Below are 23,991 nucleotides of genomic sequence, written 5' to 3' on the forward strand. Positions count from 1 at the left end.
AATGATGATATTTAGATGAGGTATTGAACTTTGAGTTGATGCTATAATTCGTTGAGACTCAGGAGGATATTAAAATGGGATGAATATATTTTGAATGTGAGACAGATGTGACTATTTCAGTGCTAGAGGGTAGACTGTGATAGGCAGAATAATGCCCTCATCTGAAATACATCTTTGTTCTAATCCCCAGAACTTGTGTTATGTTACATAGCAAGGGGGCATTAAAGTGGCAGATATAATTAAGTTTGCTAGTCAGCTAACCTTAAGATAAGGAGGTTGTCATGGATTATCTAAAATAAACAAGTAATGTAATTACAAGGGTCCTTCAATGCTGAGGAAGGAGCCAGAAGTGTCAGTGTCAGAGTGATGCAATACAGGAAGGACTCAGCTGGCCACTATTGGCTTTGAAGAGGAAGGGGTTAACTATCCAAGAAGGGCAGACAGCCTCTATCAGCTGGAAAAATCAAAAAAACAGATTCTGCCCTGAAGCCTCTAAAAAGTAATGCAGTCCTGAGGGTGTGTGGCCAACATGGCAGAGTAGGAATGCCCTGAGCCCACCTCCTCCCAGAAGCAACAAAAATGACAGCTGTTTATGGAGCAACTATCAATAAGAACGACCTGAAGACTAGCAGAAAACATTTTCCAAAACTAAAGATATAAAGAAGGAACCACAAAAGGTTAGGAGGGGTAAAGACATAGTACAGTCAAGACCCACACACCAGGTAGGCAACCCACAAACCCACAAAGGCAATTGAGGATAATCACAATTGCAGAGGTTCTCCCCAAGGGGCAAAGGGTCCAAAACCAACATCCAGTTCCCCAGTCCAGAGGTCCTGCAGTGGGAGGACGAACCCCCCAGAATTTCTGCTTTGAAGGCCAGTGGGGTTGCGCACTTTGCAGGAGAGAAGGGATGTACAGTTGACCCTTGAACAGTGTACGGGTTAGGGGCCCCAACCCCTACATAGCTGAAAATCTCCATATGACTTTACAGTTGGCCCTCTGTATCTGTGGCTCCACATCTACCAATTGGACCAACTGTGAATCATGTAGTACTATAGCACATATTTGCTGAAAAATATCTGCATGTAAGTGGACCCATGCAGTTCAAACCCATGTTGTTCAAGGGTCAACTGTATTTAAAGTAATGAAAGGAAAAAACCAAGAATACTGTACACAGCAAGGCTATCGTTCAGATTTGACGGAGCGATAAAGAGTTTTACAGACAAGCAAAACTAAAAGAATTTAGCACCGCTAAACTGCTTTACAAGAAATGTCAAAGGGACTTCTCTAAGCAGAAAAGAAGAGACCACATCTAGAAATATGAAAAGTATGAAAGAAAAGTCTCATTGTTAAAGGCAAAAATACAGTAAAGGTAGTAGATCAACCACTTATAAAGCTAGTAGGAAGCTTAAAAGACAAAAGTTGTAAAATCATCTATATCCACAATAGGTAGTTAAGGGATACACGAAACAAAAATATGTAAAACATGATGTCAAAAATGTTAAACACGGTGGGGAGAGTAAAAATGCAGGGTTGTTAGAATGTATTTGAACATAAGAGATCATCAACTTAAAATAATAGCCCACTTACATCCATGGACATCCATCATCCAGACAGAAAATCAATAGGGAAATGCTGGCCTTAAATGACACATTAGACTGGATGAACATAATAGATACATATAGAGAACATTGTATCCAAAAGCCTGGATGCCATTTTACAGGTTTATACATTCAATCAACAATGATTGTCCTTCTTCTAGGAGCTGCCTTTATGGAAAGCATTGAAAATACAAAGCTAATAAAATATTGTCTGCTTTAGAGAAGCTAAACGTTGAAATATGCGAACATTAGAAAGTCTAAACTTGCTACGATATGAAAGTCACCTTTTTTGTCGTGACAAAAAGGCTTGACTCATTAGGTAAGGATGCATATTGGGGAGTCAGGGAAATGAGTTCTGATATATTGGATGGGATGATATTCTGGGAGAGCTTACATATTAGAGGATTTTCACATTTGTGTGGTAGTAAAAAATCACTATGGATGTATTTGCTTGAGAGTATCATAATGAAATCATTATTTAAACAAGATTGATCTGGTAGTTTTATAGAAGGATATTCAAAAAGGGAAACAAAATAAGAGATACCAATTAAGAAAGTGTTATAATAATTCAGATGCAAGGCCATGAGAGATTGAACAAAGAGTTGGCAGTAAAGAGGGAGGAAAAGGAATGAATACAAATAATTTTCAAAGGACATATTTACAGGTCTTCATAACTCTTTGACCTAATGAAACAAAAGAAATAATTGTTGTGACTCTACATGTACAATGTATGAGGCATGAAATCACATCAGACCTAGTCTGTATGTGTCAGTGTCTAAAGCAGAAAAGCTCAAGGTTTCTCTGAGATTAAATGAAAATTTTTAAAAAGAAAAGAGATGGTTTGGGGAAAACAGTAGATCAGGGAATGGCGTTTAGGTCTGTCATAGGTAACATTTTCATGGAATGGAGTAGGTAATAGTCTGTGAAAAGGAAAATAAGTTCAATCCTTTGGGGTTTGGAGAAGACAGAATATGGGGGCAAAGTATCCAATGCTTGAAAGAAGAAATGGGCCTGAGGCTTAATCAGCAGAAGATCCTAAGAGGATTCCCCAACAAGCAACAGGCAGATGGAGGAGATGCCTTAGGCAGGTAGACCTTACCTCTGACACACCACAGGCTGTCACCTGGCCCTGAATTCCTAGAGAATATGATTTGACTGATACTATCACCTTATATCTAGCAAAGTGATACCTATGGAATTGCACTATATACCTGTTAAAGTACCTAATGTTGGCTTTAATATAAATCTGAATTTTAAAATTAAAAAAATCTATGCTCATAAATGTAACAGTCAAAAAATATATTAGGATTCAAGGATAAGTGGGGGCTATTTCTATCTTCAAGAAACTTACAATTTAGTTTTACTTATTTACTCATTGATTCAGAGTCAAATACATTGCTATATTTAAAAATCTTATGTTGGGGGAAGAAAACTCCTATGTATTGAAAATTCGCAGAAAAGTGACTTTTAAGTGAATGAACTCACTTTTAATTAAGCTTAAGTATTTATATTTCAATGATGATGGTTTAAGTATAAATTAGACTCCATTTCCTTATTTCTTAGACAAAATGTGACTACTTCTGCAATCAAAAGTCCTTGGTTTAAAAAAAAAAAAAAAATGTGGCAGATGTCGCATGCCCTCTAGCGGCCACAAAGTGCATCTTTACATCTTTCTGTAAGTTTCTGTGACTTTGTCAAGAATGCATTTTACATCACACATATTAATTTAACTAACATCATATTTTAAATATTTCATTAATTCTTCATCTTAACTGCAGTAACTCAAACTGAAATTCCAACCTCTCTGTGCATAGGAAAACATATCCTATATGTTTTCTAGAGAACACTCAGTTTCAAACCACAGAAAATTTTGTAAAGGTAACACAGTAAGGGCCACATCCAATAAAAACAGGAAAGAAAATCTGGAGATTAAATTACCCCCAAACCATTTAAATAGTTCATATTGGAACATATGTATATGTATAACTGATTCACTTTGTTATAAAGCAGAAACTAACACACCATTGTAAAGCAATTATACCCCAATAAAGAAGTTAAATAAATAAATAAATAGTTCATATTATCCATTACATTGTGCTAATACGGACCAAGAGGATAACAGAGAACATCTGGTTACCAAGCTGCTTTACTAGTCAAGGTTCTACAGAGAAACAGAACCAATGCGATATATATATATTTCTCTCTCCCCTCCCCTGAGAGAGACAGAGAAAGAGAGAGAGATTTATTTTAAGGGATTGGCTCACATGCTTGTGGAAGCTGGTGAGTCTGAAATCCATAAGGCAGACCGGCAGGCTGGGAATTCATGTAAGAGTTACTGGTGCAGTCTAGAATCCAAAATCTGCGAGGCAGGACAGAAGACTGGGAACTCGGGCAGGAATTTTATGCTGCAGCCTTAAGATAAAATTCCTTTTTCTTTGGAAAACCTCTGTCTTTGTTTTTAAGGCCTTTAACTAATTGGAAAGGTTCACTTACACTATGGAGGTCAATCTGTTTTAAAGTCTAGTGATTGCACATGTTAATCCCATCCACAAATACCTTCACAGCAACATCTAGACTAGTATTTGACCAAACAACTAGGCACCATAGCCTAGCCAAGTTGACACATAATATAAACTACCACCATTGCCAAGCACAATTTTAGGTGCTTTAAATGTATTAACTCATTTTTTTTGTCCTCATCACAATCCTATGAGGCAGATGCTCTCAGTAACCAATTCAAAGGAAACTGAGGCACATGTTGGTAAAGTAACTTGCCCCAGGGTTATAGCTAGTAAGTGGAGGAGTTGGGATTGAACCAGAGTCCTTGTTTTAAATACTAAATATTGCTGTTTCAATGCATCTGTATTCTATTTTTTCCTAAAATATTTCAGGTATATACAAAAAACAGTAGAAAATGTTGAATATCTTTGCACCTCACAGTCACCTTTGTCAAATTTTACCGTTTGGCTTCATTTTATTTTGAGTTTTTTAAAATAAATAAATAGCACAAGGCACAGTTAAGATCAGTTGTATTTCTCTCCCTAATTCTATAACTCACTCTCCCCCTTCAGAAATAGCCACTATTCTGAATTTGGCATTTAACATTCCCTTGAACATTTTCTAGAAATTTTATGCACAGATTTTATTAATAAAAACATTATATCATTTTTCTTGTTTTTAGCTTTAAGTAAGTGGTACAATATGATTTTTGGTACAATTTATATTTTTTGAATTAAAAATACACTTTGGGGATTTCTCTGTGTTGATACATGAGGCTCTAGTTCATTCATTTTAACTACTGTTTGGTATTTCATTATTTGAATGTACCACAATTTATTGTTCCATTCTCCTGATAATGGGCATTTGGGTTATTTCAAGTTTTTCACTATTACAAGTAATACTTCAATTAACACACCTCCTGTGAGAGTTTCTCAGAGTATATTAAGAAGTGCAATTACTAGTGAGGAGACAGACCCTAAAGGTTTAGCTCCAAAGGTTTTCCTATTCCTGGTGTCCACAGCTTTGTGTAACTGCCTCCCTTTGAGTGAGGTGCATCCCTGTGACTTACTTGTAACCAATAGGATATGGCAAAGGTAATGAGACATCACTCACGTGATTATGTTATGTTATGTAAGACTGTGACATAGCAGACTGGAGCAGGAGATTCTCCTTCAGTGGTTACTCTGGAGAAGCCCAAATGACAAGGAACTACAGATGGCCTCTAGGACCTGAGGGCCGTCTTCAGTCAGTAGCCAGCAAAAATCAAGATCTTCAGTTGTACAGTCACAAGGAGATTAATTTGACCAACAACTTGAACTTGGAAGGTGTAATAAGCTGAATAATGCCCCCCAAAGACTCTCACATTTTAATCCTTAGAACCTGTGAATGTCTTACCTTACATAGCAAAAGGGACTTTGTGGATATGGTAAAGGTTAAGGACCTTAGGATGGAAAGACCATCCTGGATTATGCAGCTGGACCTGATCTACTGATAGGAGATTTTAAGAACAGAGAACTTTAACTACCTTTTCCTAACTTAAAAAAAATACAATTATTGGAGTATAATCGATTTACAATGTTGTGTTAGTTTCTGCTGTACAGCAAATTGAATCAGTTATACATATACAGATATCCACTCTTTTTAAGATTCTTTTCACATATATGTCATTACAGAGTATTGAGTAGAGTTCCCTGTGCTATACAGTAGGTGCTTATTAGTTATCTATCTTATTTATAGTAGTGTGTATATGTCAATCCCAGTCCCCCCAATTTATCCCTCCCTCTCTTTCCCCCCGGTAACCATAAGTTTGTTTTCTACATCAGTTACTCTATTTATGTTTTGTAAATAAGTTCATTTGTACCACTTTTTTTAGATTCCACATATAAGTGGGATCATATGATATTTGTCTTTCTCTGTTTTCCTAACTTTTTTTTTATTAAGAATTAATTATTTCTTTTTCTTTGTTTTTAAAATTTATTTATTTATGGCTGTGTTGGGTCTTCGTTTCTGTGCGAGGGCTTTCTCTAGTTGTGGCAAGCGGGAGCCACTCTTCATTGCAGCGAGCGGGCCTCTCACCATCGCGGCCTCTCGTTGCGGAGCACAGGCTCCAGATGCGCAGGCTCAGTAATTGTGGCTCACAGGCCTAGTTGCTCCGCGGCACGTGGGATCTTCCCAGACCAGGGCTCGAACCCGTGTCCCCTGCATTGGCAGGCAGATTCTCAACCACTGTGCCACCAGGGAAGCCCCCTAACTTTTTTTAATAGAAAGAGAGAGAGATGGAGCATCAGAGAGATGCAACATTGCTGGTTTGGAAGATGGAGAAAGGGGATTATGAGGCAAGGAATATAGGCAGCCTCTAGGGGCTGGAAACGTAGATTAAAGTCCATAATTGATATAGCTATCTGATAAACTTTCTTTTTTTAAAATGTAGTAAATTCTTTACCCTAAATAAAGATCCTAGTATCCTTATTTTCTCTGGTAATAACAGTCTACTTATAGTTATAATGTGTCTGGTGTATCGTTTTCCATCTATCTTTTTTTTTTTATAGACTTTATTTTTTAGAGCAGTTTTAGGTTCACATAAAAGTACAGAGAGTTCCTATATACCTCTTGTTTCCATACATGCACAACCTTCCCTCCACTAGAGTGGTACATTTGTTACAGTTGATGAACCTACACTGAAACATCATTATTCCCAAACTCCACAGTTTATATTAGGGTTCATTCTTGGTGTTGTATAATATATGGGTTTGAACAAGTGTATAATAATATGTGTCTACCAAAATAGCATCATATACTATTATTTCACTTCCCTGAAAATCGTCTGTCCTCTCTGTCTACTCATTTCTGCCTCCCACAAATCCTGGCAACCGCTGATCATTTTACTCTCTTTATAGTTTTTTTTTTCCCAGAATGTCATATTTGAAATCATACAGTAGGTAGCCCTTTTAGAGTGGCTTGTTTTCCTTAGTGATATGCATTTAAGTTTCCTCCGTGTCTTTGCATGCCTTGATAGCTCATTTCTTTTTTGTTTGTTTCTTTTCAGCTTTGACATTTGTATTTTTTTAAGTGATTAAGGAATATATATTTTCATCTCAAGGCATTTTATAGTTGTGTCTACTTATGTTTTCTCTGTCACTTAAATGGCTTAGCACATAAGGAATGATTTTGACTCTACAAGACAATCACCAAAAGGGTTTCTAGTAGTATCTAGTTAATCGAATTATTTGTTTTGAAACCATCAATACAGGATATAGGTATATATTTTAAAATGGTACACCTGTAGTCTATAATAGGAGTTTAATATGATTTCTAAACAGTACATGATTCAGAAGCCTAAAAGTTTATACTTTTCTATTTTTTGATATACTAGCACTAGAAATTCTTTGACACACAACTTTTGAAAGTTATGGAAAACAATAAAGGCTGATCTGTGGTATCTCTATCCATTGGTCCACGGATGCCACAAAACTGACCCTTGACCAAGATAGATATAACATCTACTAGCTTGTAATTTATAATGTGTTGTGTAGAGTCCACAGTTTCACTGGAGATACTCTGTCCCAGTTTGTCCACTTCGTTTATTGAAAATGTATAGATTAATGGCTTGTATCTATTTCACCTGTTTAAAACCAGTTTGGTTTTAGCTCCATGACCAGTGGAGTGTAAAAGACTCATCCAGTGACCTTATACATCTTGGCTCTGCTGAATCATGGTTTCCCACACTTATCTTGGTGGTCATATGATCCACAGATGAAGCATGTCCTGTGTCTGAGAAAAGAGTCTGGAAGCTGTGTCTAGAAATCTCCATTTCTGTCTCATGTTTGTCTATGCTTTTTATCTTCTGCTGTGTCATATCTTTCACTTTTACTGAAGCTTTATGAGTGTATCCTATGGAGTTGCATGAGTTCTTTCAATTATCTGATGCTGTGTAATTGCCGCAGCTAGCCCTCTGAGCAGGTTATGTGAAGTGGCCCTTGGTTCTATAATTAAAGAATGGAGAAGGCTTTGTTTGGAAGAAAGAAAGATAAAGGAATAGGGGATGAAGGACTCTGATGCCAGACTAGCTCCCCCAGGCTAGCCTACGTTTGACCACTGACAGCAGGATAAACATATCAGCTTGGAAGTGGGTAGATCTGGAGCTGAGGGAAATACCTAAATGGATGAAAAGAGAAATTCAGACAGAAGGGAAGCCAGCCAGGAATTCTGTGCCTTGGCTGCTTTTGGCTGCTCTGGCAAAAGTGAGACTAACGAAGAAAAAACACGAGGCTTCTCATCTGCCAAGTTACCACCATTGACTCTGTCTGTAATGAGAATGGACATGATGAAAGCAGGGAGTAGTACAAATATTTCTTTTGATCAGAATGTTAGCCTGAGTAACTGATAAACACTAAAAAGACTACATAGGCTTTGGGTGTGGTGAAGGGGAGGGTGGGGATTAAGAGGTACCCTAATGGTGGGATCATTCCAAAGGTTCATGCAGTATACTTTTCACAGAAATGTGAATCTTCTAATCTGTTGAGGGTTATGCAAAAATACTTGGAGAGAGGGAATAGTCCAACTCCACCATTCTATACAAAATTGTATAATCCTGAGGGTGCTGAAATGTTGAAAATGAAAGCACTTTCAAATTGATTATATAATGATAAAGTATGCTCCAGTTTTAGGCCTTAGACCCAAGAAATGACTGATGTGATAAATGGGGCTTAAATGCTTGAGATTCTTATGTGACCCTCCTGTTGGAAGGAAAAGCCCATGAATAATGCTATCACAGACCTACTGGCTCAACTCTTTTTAAAGGGTTAAGTGATGGGAAAAAAGATTAGGAATATTCAGGGGACAAAAGGAACATTAAGATTAAAAGCGATGAAAAAAATCTCAGGATAATTAAACAGGGTGGAATGGTTCCGAATTTTAATTTAAAAAGTCATGAAAAATGAAGTGATAGATGGAATAAGTACTAAAATTTTAATAGATTGCTAGAGAGATTATGAGGTCCAACTGCTCCACTAACTTCAAAAATTATAGAGATTTTTTCAATTTATCTTAACCATGATGAATTTTTAAAATCTTATGGTGATACAAAAAAAAGAAAGAAAGAAAGAAAGAAAGAAAGAAAGAAAGAAAAAGATGTATCCTCATAACCAGCACTTATTAAAACAGGAGGTATGGGGATATATGTATACATATAGCTGATTCACTTTGTTATAAAGCAGAAACTAACACACCATTGTAAAGCAATTATACTCCAGTAAAGATGTTAAACAACAACAACAACAACAATGTGAGTTAAAGAAGATATAGCAGGATATCAGGTTGGTCCCAGCGTGAGGATGGTGGTGCTGTCCATAGCAGGGTATCTGAGGCCATTTGCACTGGTATGTAGGTGAAATGTCACAGACATGATGAAGAAATTTTATTGGAATTCTTCTACACTGGCTTATAACATATTGTCATAATCTAAACCTGATAATATAAAGTAAAAGGGCAACATAATTAAGTTATGGAGATGTGATACATTATCAATAACTTAAAATTGAACCTATGGCTTAAAGTAGAAATTTATGAACAGAAGTCATTTATTATGTGTATAAACTCTACCAGAATGTTTTATTGTTATTGGAATGTATGTGACATGTTGAATGGGAGGGAGGTGAAGTTCTTCCCTTACTCAGACAAATGCGGAAAGGGATGTTGTAAAAATCTGCTCTAAGTCCTATTTTAATTGGGCATGCTAAATGCAAATCCTTACACTTAACTCCCCCACTCAAGAAGTTAATTTACAGCAACATAGCATACCTGTTGGTCACCAATAAATTCCTGATTTGGTTAAGGATATGTTAAAACAAGTATATTGTCATCCACAAAATACCGTTTTTAGTAATCCATTATGGCTTGTAAGAAAAGTTGGTGAATGCTGGAGGTTAATTGTCGACTATGGAGGACTGGATAAAATGGTTCCTCCAACAGCGTCGGCCATGCTGATAGGGAGTTAACACTTCAACCTTGCAACAAACTAAGGAGGATTGGTATCCTGTAGTTGATCGATTGATTTACGTAATGGTTTCTTTTTAAGTTTCAATTACAGATGAAAGTCAAAATCATTGTGCATTTCTTCTGGACAGAATCTGATACACGTTTACTGAGCTTCCACAGGGTTATTTACATCCTCTTGTTACTTGCACAACCGGTTGCAAAGAGGCTTTGATTTGATTCAGTTGAAATGTACTGTTATGCATTACATATATTGATGATACAATGTTGATCTCAATCGAAGATCAAGTTAAGACAATTAGAAATTTTGATTAATCATGTCACTACCAGGGACTGGCTAATTAACCAGCTAAAATAGAGGTTCAAGAATACCTGGTAACATTCATAGGAATTACTTGGGCAGTGACGTTAGCAATATTCTTCAAACAACAAAAAATAAGCTATTGTTTCTGTCAGCTCAGAAATTGAAACAAAAATTAATTGGTTTGTTTTGTTTTATAATATTAGCCCCCACTAACAAAGTTACCAGGAAAAAAAGGCTGAATTTGAATGAGGCTCTGAACAACAGGAGTCTAGCTTAGAGTTTCAAAGGGCCATTACCCAGTGGATACTTTTGGGGTCCTACAACCTCAATGATGCTCAAGTGACAGAAATGCCAGCAGCTCCAACCGTACCCACATTTGGTCTTTGGAAATGACTTCTCGGTTATTGTAAGTGAGCAGCAGTGAAAGCATTTAAGCAATGCAATGACGAGCAGTCAACAATGTATCCTACTGTCCCCTGTGTGACTGAGAAAGGATTCTGGGAGCTGCACTGGGCAGTCTCAGACCTCTCCAATGTTTGTCTACACTTTGTTTCTACTGCTATTTAATATTATTTAGCTTCACTTAAAACCTCACATGAGTATGACTTGCGGAGTCTCCAGAGTCCTATCAATCATCTCTCTCTGTATAATTAGTATAACCATATAAACCAAATTTTAAAAGATATTCAAACAATATTTCTGTTTTTTGAAGATCATGATTGTCTAATCTTGTTGTAGCTGAGTCTTCTAAATCTTATTTATGGTGGATTTCCTTTCATGTGTTTATTATTTAGTTTCAAGTGTGTGTTGCTCTTCAGTGGGGCTTTATGTAGAGTAATCCTGTGCAGCTAGGGTGGAGAATGCACAGAAGAAAATTCTATAATAGTTTTGTGTTTGCTTTTGCAAGGTGACCCAGGGATTCCACCTCCAGACTTTTTATATTAATTCAAGTTTAGAGATTTCTAGATTGCCTGACCTTGACAAATATAAATAGAAAATGCTTAAAAGACAGAGTATAAAGCACAGCAAGAGTGAGGTCAGCAAAAACTGCACAGCAGAGAATTCCAGGGGTCTGTCACTGACCTGAAACACTGAAAAACTGGCAAATCTGTCAGACACAATCTTATAGAAACTCTGGAAGATAGTCAAATATTTAAAGCAAACAAATGAATGTTTAGCAGGAGAAAGGCCACTGAAACATGATAGGAGAAGTTTTTGGCATTTTGACTTACCTTTGTTCCACCCTACTCTCTAGGATATTGGCAGTCCTAAAAACTGCAGCCCATGTTCCTCCTGTGAGTACCTGGCTCTAGAAGGAGCAGAATGGACCTTGTTCCCAAGGAACTTTGTTTTGACCCATCTGTGGGTTCCCTGAAGGACTGATGCAAGGGTTTAACCTTGGTTTCACCTAACTCAGAGCTAAGTGCAGAGAAGTGCCTGTGTGGAGCATGTTCATCAAAAACACTAAAAGGCAAGTGAACAGGTTGCTTGGGGAATAATATAATAGTTGTGGAAAACAATAGACATGCTGAAAGCTTGGATGGAAAATCTGGAGAATATATTTTGAGGTATAAGGACTTTAAAATCTTCCACATATTCTGGGGAATCTAGAAAGCCACATGCATGCACAGAGCAGGATGCTGCTCAGAAAACACCTGAGAAGAGCATATGCTTCTACTTCTGGCCGATCTTTAGGGTCACTGAAAACAAGAAATGAAGGATCAAATGGATAAATATGAGTTGTCTACCATCTTTCCCCCAGTGGCACTGATTTTGACAATCACCTGTGTGTGAGAGTACCTTTGTAGAAGTCCAGCAGTCCAGCAGAAGCATTCCAGCACACCATTAAAGCAAAAAAAAAAAAAATCCCAGATTAGATGCAATGAAGAGGCTAAAGAACAGTTTCACTCTACCTGTGTTACCCCTTCCCAAGGTGGCACAGCCTAGAGCCAAGAGAAGTTCCCTCAGGCCCATGATATCTCCCATGTGGGAGGGCAAGTGCATATGAGTGAGCACGTGGCTTCCCAGCCATGTGAAGCACTTGCAAGAGACCCATTTCTTTCTCACCTCATCAAAAACACTGAGGTGTGCTGCATGACTGGGGAGTGGGTGCAATTGAACTCATACCAGTTATCTTTGCTGACCACAATGGTAAGAAAATAGTAATCAATAGCAGGAGGAAAGCTGGAAATTTCAGAAAATGTGAAATTAAACAACATACTACTGAACAATAAATGGATCAAAGAATAAATCAAAAAGAAAATTAAAAAGAAGTGGAAACACAGCATACCAAAATCTATGGGATGCAGCAAAAGCTGTTCTAAGGGGGAAGGTTAGAGCAATAAGCACCCACATTAAGAAAAAAAAGAAATATCTCAAATGGAAAACCTAATTTTACGTGTCAAGGAACTACGAAAAGAACAAATAAAGCCCCTTGTTAGTGGAAGGAAGAAATAACAAAGATAAGAGCAAATATAAAAGAAATAGAGAACAGAAAAACAATAGAAAATAAGAGCTGTTTTTTCAAAAGATAAACAAAATTGTCAGCTAGACTAACAAAGAAAAAAAAAAGAAGGCTCAGATAAATAAAACCAGAAATGAAAAGGAGACATTACAGCTGTTACCCCAGAAAAACGAATGATCATAACAGAATACTATGAACAATATACACCAACAAATTGGGTAACCTAAAAAAAAAAATGGATAAAATTCTAGAAACGTACAACCTACCAAGACTTAATCAAGAAGAAACAGACCAGTAATGAGTAAGGAAATTAAATGAGTAATCAAAGCCTCCCAAAAAAGAAAGGACAGGACCAGATGGTTTCATTGGTGAACTCTACCAAACATTTTTAAAAGACTTAATACCAATCCTTCTCAAACTCTTCCCCCAAAAATGAAGAAAAGGAAACATTCCCAAACACTTTTATAAGGACAGGATTACCCTGATACCAAAGCCAGAAAAGGACACTACAAGAAAAGAAAACTATAGGCCTATATCCCTGAAGAATATAGATGCAAAAAATTCTCAACAAAATACTAGCAGACCAAATTCAATAGCACATTAAAAGGATCATACACCATGATCAAGTGGGATTGTCCTGGGATGTAAGGATGGTTCAACATATGCAAATCGATAAATGTGTTACCCACATAAATAGAATGAAGAATAAAAATTATATGATTATCTTAATAGATGCAAAAAAAGCATTTGACAAATTTCAGTATCATTTAATAATTAAAAACTCTCAACAAATTGGATATAGGAGGAACGTAACTCAACTCAGTGCACTATGACAATATGACAAGACCATAGCTAACATCATACTCAGCAGTGAAAACTTGAAAGCTTTCCCTCTAAGATTAGGAACATAATAAGTGTGCCCACTTTCACCACTCCTATTCAACACAGTACTGGAAGTCTTTGCCAGGGCAGTCTGGCAGAGAAAAGAGATAAAAGGCATCCAAATCAGAAAGGAAGAAGTAAAATTGTCTCTCTTCACAGACTATATGATCTTATATATAGAAAACCCTAAAGACTCCACACACACACAAAAAAAAACTGTTAAAACTAATAAATGAATTCAGTAAAGTTGCAAAATCAACATTAAAAAATTATTTGTTTCTATACACTAATAACAAATTATGTGAAAAATAAAGAAGGCAATTTACATTTATTAGCATCAAAAATAACAAAATAGTTAGAAATAAATTTAATCAAGGAGGTAAAGGATCTGTACAGTAAAACTTTCTTCTTTGAAAATAAAATTGAAGAAGACGCAAGTAAATGGAAAGTTATTCTATGTTCATAGATGGGATAATTAATATCGTTAAAGTGTCTTTACTACCCAAAGTCTTCTATAGATTCATTGTAATGTCTATTAACATTTCAATGGCGTTTTTCCCAGAAATAGAAAAAAAATTCTAAAATGCGTATGGAATCATAAAAGATCTCAAATAGTCAAAGCAGTCCTGAGAAAGAAGTACAAAAATGGAGTCATCATACTTCAAACTTTATTACAAAACTATAGTAATGAAAACAGTACAGTATGAGCATAAAGACAGACACATAGACTGATGGAATAAAATCAAGAGCCCAGTAGTGTCTCAGTAAATCTGGAAAAGGACCAAAAAAAAGTGAAACTAAGGCAAAGTTTAAAATTGCCTGGCTATGTGTGAAGGGAGTATGTCAACAAGGAGGACTTTAAATTTTTCTTTTGTTTTTGTTTGTTTTTTGAATCAAGGCATTTAAAGAAATCTCTGTCAAACCAATAGCTAATCACTAAGCTTAAAAAAAGAGACTTCAGAGACCATATACGATAAAAAATATAATGTTTACTGAAAAAGTTTAGAAAACTTACTAAACAAACAACTGCAACCCTACATAGAGCATAAATTAAAAATCCTGGAAAAATGTAGAATCTGATTTCCAGAGTTTCCATATCACAATATTTAAAATGCCCAGTTTTCAACAGTACCTTGTGAGATATTCCAATAAACAAGAACATGTGACCCATTCACAGGGGAAAAATAAAAGAATTTAACAGAGACTGTCCCTGAGGAAACACAGGCATTGGATTTACTCAACAAAGCCTTTAAATCAATTGTCTTAAATATGCTAAAATAGGTAAAGGAAACCATGGGCAAAAAAGTTACAGGAAGGCAGGGGAACAATATCTTAACAAAAAGAGAGTATCAGTAAGAAGATAGAAATTATAAAATAGAACCAAAAAGAAAATTTGAACCTCAAAAACACAGTAACTTAAACGAAAAATTTATTATAGGATTTCAAAAACAAATTCAAGCAAGCAGAAGAAAGAACCAGCAAACTTAAAGTTAGGTCAATTAAAGTCATCTAGTCTGAAGTGTCAGAAAAAAAGAATGAAGAAAATTGAAAAGAGCCCAAGACACTTGTGGGACACCATCAAGTATACGAACATACGCATAGTGAGAGTTCCAGAAGAAAAGGAAAGAGAATGAGACAGAAAGAATATTTGAAAAAATAATGTCCAAAAGCTTCCCAAAGTTGATGAAAGATACAGAACTAAACATCCAAGAAGCTCAACAAATTCCAAGTAGGATAATCTAACAGAGATCCACAGACACCTTATAATCAGATGATTAAAAAACAAAGACAAAGAAAGAATCTTGAAAGCCTCATAAGAAAAGCAAATCACCACATAAAAGGGAATCTTTAAGGTTAACATTTCATTTCTCATTAGAATCAGTGGAAGCCAGAAGGCAGCAGAATAATATATTTCAAGCACTGAAAAAAAAAAAATCCTGTTAACCAAGAATTTTATATCTGGTATAATTGCCCTTGAAAATGAAGGAAAAATTAAAACACTCCCAGAAAAACAATAGCTGAGGCTGATCATTGCAAGTACACCTATCCTACAAACATGCTAAAGAGAATTTGTCAGCCTGAAATGAAAGGACGCTAGATGATAACTTACAGCCATATGAAACAATAAAAAATACAGTTAAAAGTAACTAAATGTGTAAATATAAAAACCAATATTATTGTATTTTTTGTTTGTAACTTTTTGTTTCTTTTATAATTTAAAAGACAAATGCCTAAAACAATAATTATAAACCTATTTTTAATAGGCACACAGCATATAATAATGTAATTGTGAAAATAACAATGTAGAGGGGGAGGAATGGAGATGGGTTTGTGTACTATTAAAGCTAAGTTGGTATAATTTCAAAGTAGGTAACAAATTTCAAAGTAGGTTGTTATAAATTTAAGATGCTAATTATAATCCCAAAGGTAACCACAAGACTATAACTCAAAAATATTCACAAAAGGAACTGAGAAGGGAATCAAAATGGTATGCTACAAAAATAAATTAAAAATATAAGGTAATAGGGCTTCCCTGGTGGCGCAGTGGTTGAGATTCTGCCTGCCGATGCAGGGGACACGGGTTCATGCCCCGGTCTGGGAAGATCCCACATGCCGCGGAGCGGCTGGGCCCGTGAGCCATGGCTGCTGAGCCTGCACGTCCGGAGCCTGTGCTCTGCAACGAGAGAGGCCGCAACAGTGAGAGGCCTGCGTACCGCAAAAAAAAAAAAAAAAAAAGGAATATTGTATCTAGATTTTTTGATGATGGCCATTCTGACCGGTGTGAGATGATATCTCATTGTAGTTTTGATTTGCATTTCTCTAATGATTAGTGATGTTGAGCATTCTTTCATGTGTTTGTTGGCAATCAGTATCTCTTCTTTGGAGAAATGTCTGTTTAGGTCTTCTGCCCATTTTGGGATTGGGTTGTTTGTTTTTTTGTTATTGAGCTGCTTGTAAATCTTGGAGATTAATCCTTTGTCAGTTGCTTCATTTGCAAATATTTTCTCCCATTCTGAGGGTGGAGAGGGTGTGGAGAAAAGGGAACACACCTGCACTGTTTGTGGGAATGTAAATTGTTACAGACACTATGGAGAACAGTATGGAGGTTCCTTAAAAAACTAAAAATAGAACTACTATATGACCCAGCAATCCCACCACTGGGCATATGCCCTGAGAAAACCATAATTCAAAAAAAGTCATGTACCAAAATGTTCATTGCAGCTCTATTTACAATAGCCAGGACATGGAAACAACCTAAGTGTCCATCATCGGATGAATGGATAAAGAAGATGTGGCACATATATACAGTGGAATATTACTCAGCCATAAAAGAAATGAAGTTGAGATATTTGTAGTGAGGTGGATGGACCTAGAGTCTGTCATACAGAGTGAAGTAAGTCAGAAAGAGAAAAACAAATACCGTATGCTAACACATATATGTGGAATCTAAGAAAAAAAAAGGTCATGAAGAACCTAGGGGTAAGATGGGAAGAAAGACACAGACCTACTAGAGAAGGGACTTGAGGGTATGGGGAGGGGGAAGGGTAAGCTGAGACAAAGTAAGAGAGTGGCATGGACATATAGACACTACCAAACATAAAATAGATAGCTAGTGGGAAGCAGGCGCATAGCACAGGGAGATAAGCTCGGTGCTTTGTGACCACCTAGAGGGGTGGGTTAGGGAGGGTGGGAGGGAGGGAGATACAAGAAGGAAGAGATATGGGAACATATGTATATGTATAACTGATTCACTTTTTTATAAAGCAGAAACTAACACACCATTGTAAAGCAATTATACTCCAATAAAGATGTTTAAAATAAAAGAATATTGTAATACATATACTTAATGTATACCTAACAAAAAATATTTTAATGAATCACAAAAAGCGTATCATTGCAGCTAAAGAAATAGCTTCCCTTGCCTTCGCTATCATTCCCATTATTCTTTGATGTAAATAGACCAAATGTATCTCTAAGTAAAAGAAAATTAGCCCCCTGTAATATGACTGCCTCTGACATAATAGCTGGCACTGTAAAATCTAAAAGAGGAAAATGAAGGATGAGAAATATCTCCAACCATATTGGAGATGGTTATTTATCAAGAAAGCAAAAATAAATTTCAATGACTTTATACTGATTTAGGAAATAGCATGCTGGGGATAATTGCAGTAGATTGCACTGTGCTGACACCTAATGTTCATACAGAACTGTAAGAAGAGTTTGATTATGGACCTGGGCAGGAAGTCACATTTGGTCAACTAGCTGTATGGGTATCCTTTCAATGAGTTCCCTTGGGGGGAAAAAAAAAAGTTGCATACTTGGCCAATATACATAAGTCATAGCAGTTAAACACCAAGAATGGCACTTGTTTGGATGAGTAAGTCTGGTTTTAAAAGTAACCTTTCCACAAGTCAATAATAAAGGCATGGGAAAAATGTAAAGATTAATCATTCTACTAAGTTTCGCTGAGTGCCCAATCAACGATTGGTATTGTAAAGATGAATGTGGCAATTAAAGCACTTTATAGGTGATTTAGTCTTAGATACAGATATCTTCTTTACAATATATCAATAGATCATGTTTACAGGGAATGGGAGAGTATACACACAACCTCTTAAGTTGGCTCTGCGACAGAGCTGAAGAGTCATACCAGCGGCATTAAACTTCCATTCAAAAATGTATCCCTATGGAAAGCCTTTGCACTATATTGTCTTCTGTCAATATACAGCATAATCAAAACTTACTTACATTAAAATTAAATGGCAAGGCTTTTTTATTCTCTTCCAATAAAGTGACATCTATCAACACATCAAAAGCTGGTTAAGGGTATTTGACTAGGCTTTAAAGGGGGAAAAAGGAAGCACAAACCCGCTGGGCTTAAGATATTTCAACGTCTTCATGATTAGCATATCAGATAGAGGACGGCTTGACTTTCTTACTAAAAGGCATTGTCATCATTTCTTCTCTCATTTCCATGACAATAATATTAGAAATGTAAAATTTTGAAAAACCTTCAAATGTCAGTTCTGTTTAGTCTAAATGTGTTTCAACATCTGCCCCAATTTTTCCAGTTAGGCTGCAAATTCTACTCTCTGTGGCTGACTCAGTTGAAATCTAACCAGGTAGAACTATTGGAAAAATTGTTGAATATTCAGACGTGATTAAGAATATATTATAATTTGCCTATAAGTAAAGACTTAAAGGGAACTCATTACATTGTATTTCTCTTCCGGTGTCTTCTAAAATACATTAAATGGGAATCACTGCAATGTTAAGGATTTTGTTGTGGTTGTTTCTCAGGAGCAAATCTGTGGATCAGGAAACGTCACTACTTTTATATACTTGTATCATATAAAAACACCGTATACTGTCTTTTGTTCAGTATACACCCGAGTCCATTGATAGAGGCTTGTATCTGAGTATAGAGTTACCTAAAATGTATGGATTCCTAAAAGCTGTAGACATGTTTAACATTTGGGGTAAGTGAATCTTTGTTATAAATGTTACTATTTGAAAAGGCAAGACTATTTAAGAGTATGAGACTGTTGGCTTTTAAATATACAGTTTTTCAAAGAAAAAATATTTTGGAAGTAAGGAAACTTTATATTTTCTGCGGTGACTTACAGGGTGTTGTTTTTTCCTCCTGAACTGAGAAACAGCAAGGGTGACTGAGTGCTGTAGGAAAAACCTCCTAATAAAGCCTTGTCTCATAAGCAAACTTTTTCTTACTTTTCAGATCTCAGTTTGCCCAGTTCAATATTTCTCTATCCTTCAAAGAATAGCCTTAAATAACTTGATTTATTAGCATTATGGAAAGATTTTTTCCTTTCCCTCCTTTTTAATTTATACTAAGACTAGTAAAAGAAATAGCTGCTTAATCCTTTTCAAAAGAAATTGTATTTCTTTTCAAAATATTTTATATAGTTTATGACTCAACTATAAATCATCATGCCCAATGAAAAGAGGAACACTGTTATGGATAATCAAGAATAGTTGCTGATCCTAATATTACAAATAAATATTTTATGTACAAGGTCTATATTACAGGGAGCATAGATAAGTGAGTATCTTGCTTTTCATTTCTTTCTCAACATCTGAAAAAATCCTACCCTAAACACCAGTCAAGGAGCACCTTGTTTGAGAAGTTGACCTGATTCTTGCAGTTAATTGTTCTCTCCTCTACGTTTATTTCATAATACTTTGTGGATCACTTTGTATGATTTATGTCTGATTTATTTTAACTCCTGTCTAGACTGTGAGCTTCTTCAGGTTACTGGTCCTATTTTACTCTTGTGTATATTCTTAACACTCATTAACTGATTCTTTCATTCAACAAACATTTATTATTTGTTACATGAGAGACACTGTGCTAGGCACCGAGGTCAAAATAGTGTTGAAAAAATAATTGTTCCCTTCTTTCCAAAGCTTTAGTCTAGTAGAGAAGACAGAGATAACATTTTTGCTTGATTCTTCATAATAACTGATGTGTTAAGTTGAAAATATACATGATGCTCTGATAGTGATAAAGAGGGAGATATACAGCTGGTAAAAGGGTTAAAGCCTGAGCTGACATCTATAGCCTAAGAATAAGTTAACTAATCAAAATGTTGGAGGGGTGAGATGGGGGTAAGTTTTACGACTTGAGAAAGTTCAGGAAAACGCTATGTAATAAGAGGGAACATGGCCAGTCCAAGTGGCTGTCCCCAGAGTGATTAGACAACAAAACCAAGATTTAAGGATGAAGAGAAGCTGAAGAGGGGGTTAAGACTAAGCCACTTAAAGGTCTTGTTCTCGTTAACGATCTCGTACTTTTTTTCCTCAGAGCATTAATAAATCAGTGAAGAGACTGAATGAGGCGATGTTTTAGTAAGATCTGCCTTCGCTCTGGATTTTTCATGTGTTGATAGTTGTAGCATGAAAACCAGACTGGAGCAGTATAAGACGGGATGGTGGAAGTCAATGAATCCTGATCTTAGCCCAGTGCTTACATGATCAATGAATTGTTAAATCATCCCCAAATGCGTCTAAGTGGTTCACTCACAGATTTTTATAATCAAATGAGAAGAAACTCAGTGGGGACCAGAAAGGACTGCATTTGGGATTTTTAAAAAAATTCAGCCTGTAAGTAATTCACTGAGATTCTAGAAATCAAGAGAACTTGAAGAAGTGATAACAGTTGTTAAGAAAGATTATTTAGAGACCATTAATTTGATTTCGGTAATAGATGTGTAGAACGTACCGTTTATCTATCTTTTTAAAAGTTCCTCTGCATGTTTATTTGTTTTGTGTACTGTGAGACTCAATATACAAATGGGTAATGGCCAGACTATATATAATATAGAACTCTGACCCACAACCTGCAGTAAACAGCCCAGGAACCCAGCCTGCTGTCTGTAAGTCAAACTTGTAGGAAGTCAGACTGTGATCTCTAGTAACAATCCAAGAGACAGACAATCGGACCCAAAAGATGAGACTTGATTAATAACTAAAAGTGTCCAATTTTTTTCCCAGTTTCCAACTTGTATTACTAACCAGATAAAGGAAATATGTACCTCTAACCAATCACGTAAGATACCCCGCTTCCAGTTAGCCTGTCCACAGCTTCTCTCTGCCAACATATTCTACTCAGGGTATACCTGAAGCCTTCCTTTGTTTCCCACTCTTTGCCCGCCTTTGAATCTGCCAAACCAGTAAGTGATGATGGCTAACTTCCTCGCTCTAACAAACTCTGAATAAGTAGCCCTTGCTTCCTCTCATTTGGTTGGTCTTCAGTTATTTCCACAATAGACTCTCTGTAGTAGAGAGTTCTGTTGTAGAGCTAAGTGGTCATTTGCTAGTTCTAGCTATATATCCATTTAACCAGGATCGGAGATATTGAATGGATGGGTTACTATGTTTTTTTGCTAATATGTATATAAGTGTACATGTGAGAGGAAGAAACAGACAAAAACAAAGAAATGGAAAGAGTGTGAGCTGGGTATTTGGGAGGGGAAAGTTGGTCATATTGATTCATTCATTCAACTCATTTACATTGAGTGCCCACAAGGTGTCAGGCACCATTAAGGCCTTTTTTTTTTTTTTTTTTGCGGTATGCGGGCCTCTCACTGTTGTGGCCTCTCCCGTTGCGGAGCGTAGGCTGCGGAGCGTAGGCTCCGGACGCGCAGGCTCCGGACGCGCAGGCTCAGCGGCCATGGCTCACGGGACCAGCCGCTTCGCGGCATGTAGGATCCTCCCGGACCGGGGCACGAACCCGTGCCCCCTGCATCGGTAGGCGGACTCTTAACCACTGCGCCACCAGGGAAGCCCCTTTAAGGCCTTTTTGATGCATAGGACAAACCAAAGATCCTCATGTCCTCATGGAGCTTACATTGCAGGAAACAGACAATAAACAATGAATATAATAAATAAGTGAATGTTATAGCATCTTAGAAGAAAGTATTATTTAAGAAATAAACAAAGGAAGGTAAAGAGATTATCAGGGGTCTGGGTGGGGAGTAAATTAAACTGGTGGTTAGGAAAGGTCACATTATGAGGGTGATGTTTGAACAAAAACTTGAAGAGTATGAAAAGTGAGATAAGCAGATATATTCGGTAGGAAACCTTTTTAAGCCGAGAAGAGCTAAAACAAGGACCTAAAGATGGAAAGTTGCCTAGTGTGTTCAAATAATAGCAGAGGTGAATGTGAGAGAGGGAGAGAAAGCTCTTAGGCCATCATAGGGATGTTTGCATTTTATCTGAAGTGGGGAGTTGCTGTAGAGTTCTGAGTAGACAAAGGGCTTGACAAATTTTAAACAGATCCTCTGCAGCCGCATGGAGAGTAGACTAGAGGAGGAAAGAGTGACTTTAGAGTACAGTGTTGTGTTTACATTTAAATATTAGTATGTTCAATAATCTAGACATTCACGTAGTGGCTAAAAATATAACTAGACAATTCTGGAAACACCAGTTCCTCTTCATCCTCTTCCTGTTCCATCCAACTAGAAATCAGGCCAAGCCAAGCTACCCTTTCTCTCTAACCTTGACTACTCTAGAAATTCAGTAGACCTGAGAAAGTACATATGGCCTCAAATAAATTTATATTAAAATAAAATATTCCAATAATATCCCCTAAATTCAAAGCCCTATCTACAGATCAAACGGTGCCTACATCCTCTCTACAATTTTCAATCCATGTGACAATTATATCCAGCATCACCCCACTGTAAATGATTGAGTCACATGCATTGAAAAGAGTAAGAATCATTAGAGGAAATTAAAATATATACATTCCGATGAAATTGTAATAACTGCTCATTTGTAAGAGGGGAAAACTAGAACTGAAATAAACTCGATTTAATCTTAACGTTAATCTTGAACTCCAAGAAACTTGCTCCCTCAGACTCTCCCCCATGGCCTGTGCCAGAAATTCCCTGTAGTTTCATGTTAAAGTGTTGCTGAAAAGCAGGTATATGACTGACTCCAATAGAAAAACAAGCACGTGTGCACAGAAAGCCGACTTATGCCATAAATGAAAAACAGAAAATGCCTAGTTCAGAGGAATTTATTACCCGAAAATTCAGTGTCTGTTTTCTAACTAATCTCATGTAAAGACAGCTTTGAGGTGGAGAAATGTAAAATGTCTTACATTTTGGCATCAAGAGGCTATTCTGCCTCTTTGTATTTTCATTGAAAAGAAAACTGTAGGAATCCAGAAAGAATGCATGTCCAGTTAACCTGGTTATGGCCTATTGGCAAGGCACTTCTTTCCAACCATAATTTTCTTCTGATAGTTGAGAGATATTCCAAGAGTATAACCTATTTAGATATTCAAATTAAATGAACAAATTCCATCTTCACTACTTTTTCTGAAATCAGTTTATCAACATGATTGCAGAATACAAAATTGCCATTATTATTTTTGGCCAACACATTAAACAGCACTAAAATTATTTACTTCAATTTCAAATACTCATGAGTTTCAACTAAACACTGTAAAAATAGATGTTATAAATAGCCCTCTACCCATTAAACTCATGCAATATACAAACGAAAACCTATTAAACTCCAAGGGACTAAAAATAGCCTGTGTTGAAATTATTGCTTAAAATAATTTAGTTCTTAAATAGAGTTTGCAGATTCTATTTTCTTTCTGTCTTTGTTTTTAGGCCATTTATTGGAAATAGTATTAAGTACATAAATGGGGACTGTTAAGGCATCATTCAAAGAATCTAAAATTCTTTCCCATTGTGTGTCAGAGAATGTATCTG

This window comes from Globicephala melas, chromosome 17, assembly GCF_963455315.2.
Source record: "Globicephala melas chromosome 17, mGloMel1.2, whole genome shotgun sequence".
Classification (NCBI taxonomy): domain Eukaryota; kingdom Metazoa; phylum Chordata; class Mammalia; order Artiodactyla; family Delphinidae; genus Globicephala; species Globicephala melas.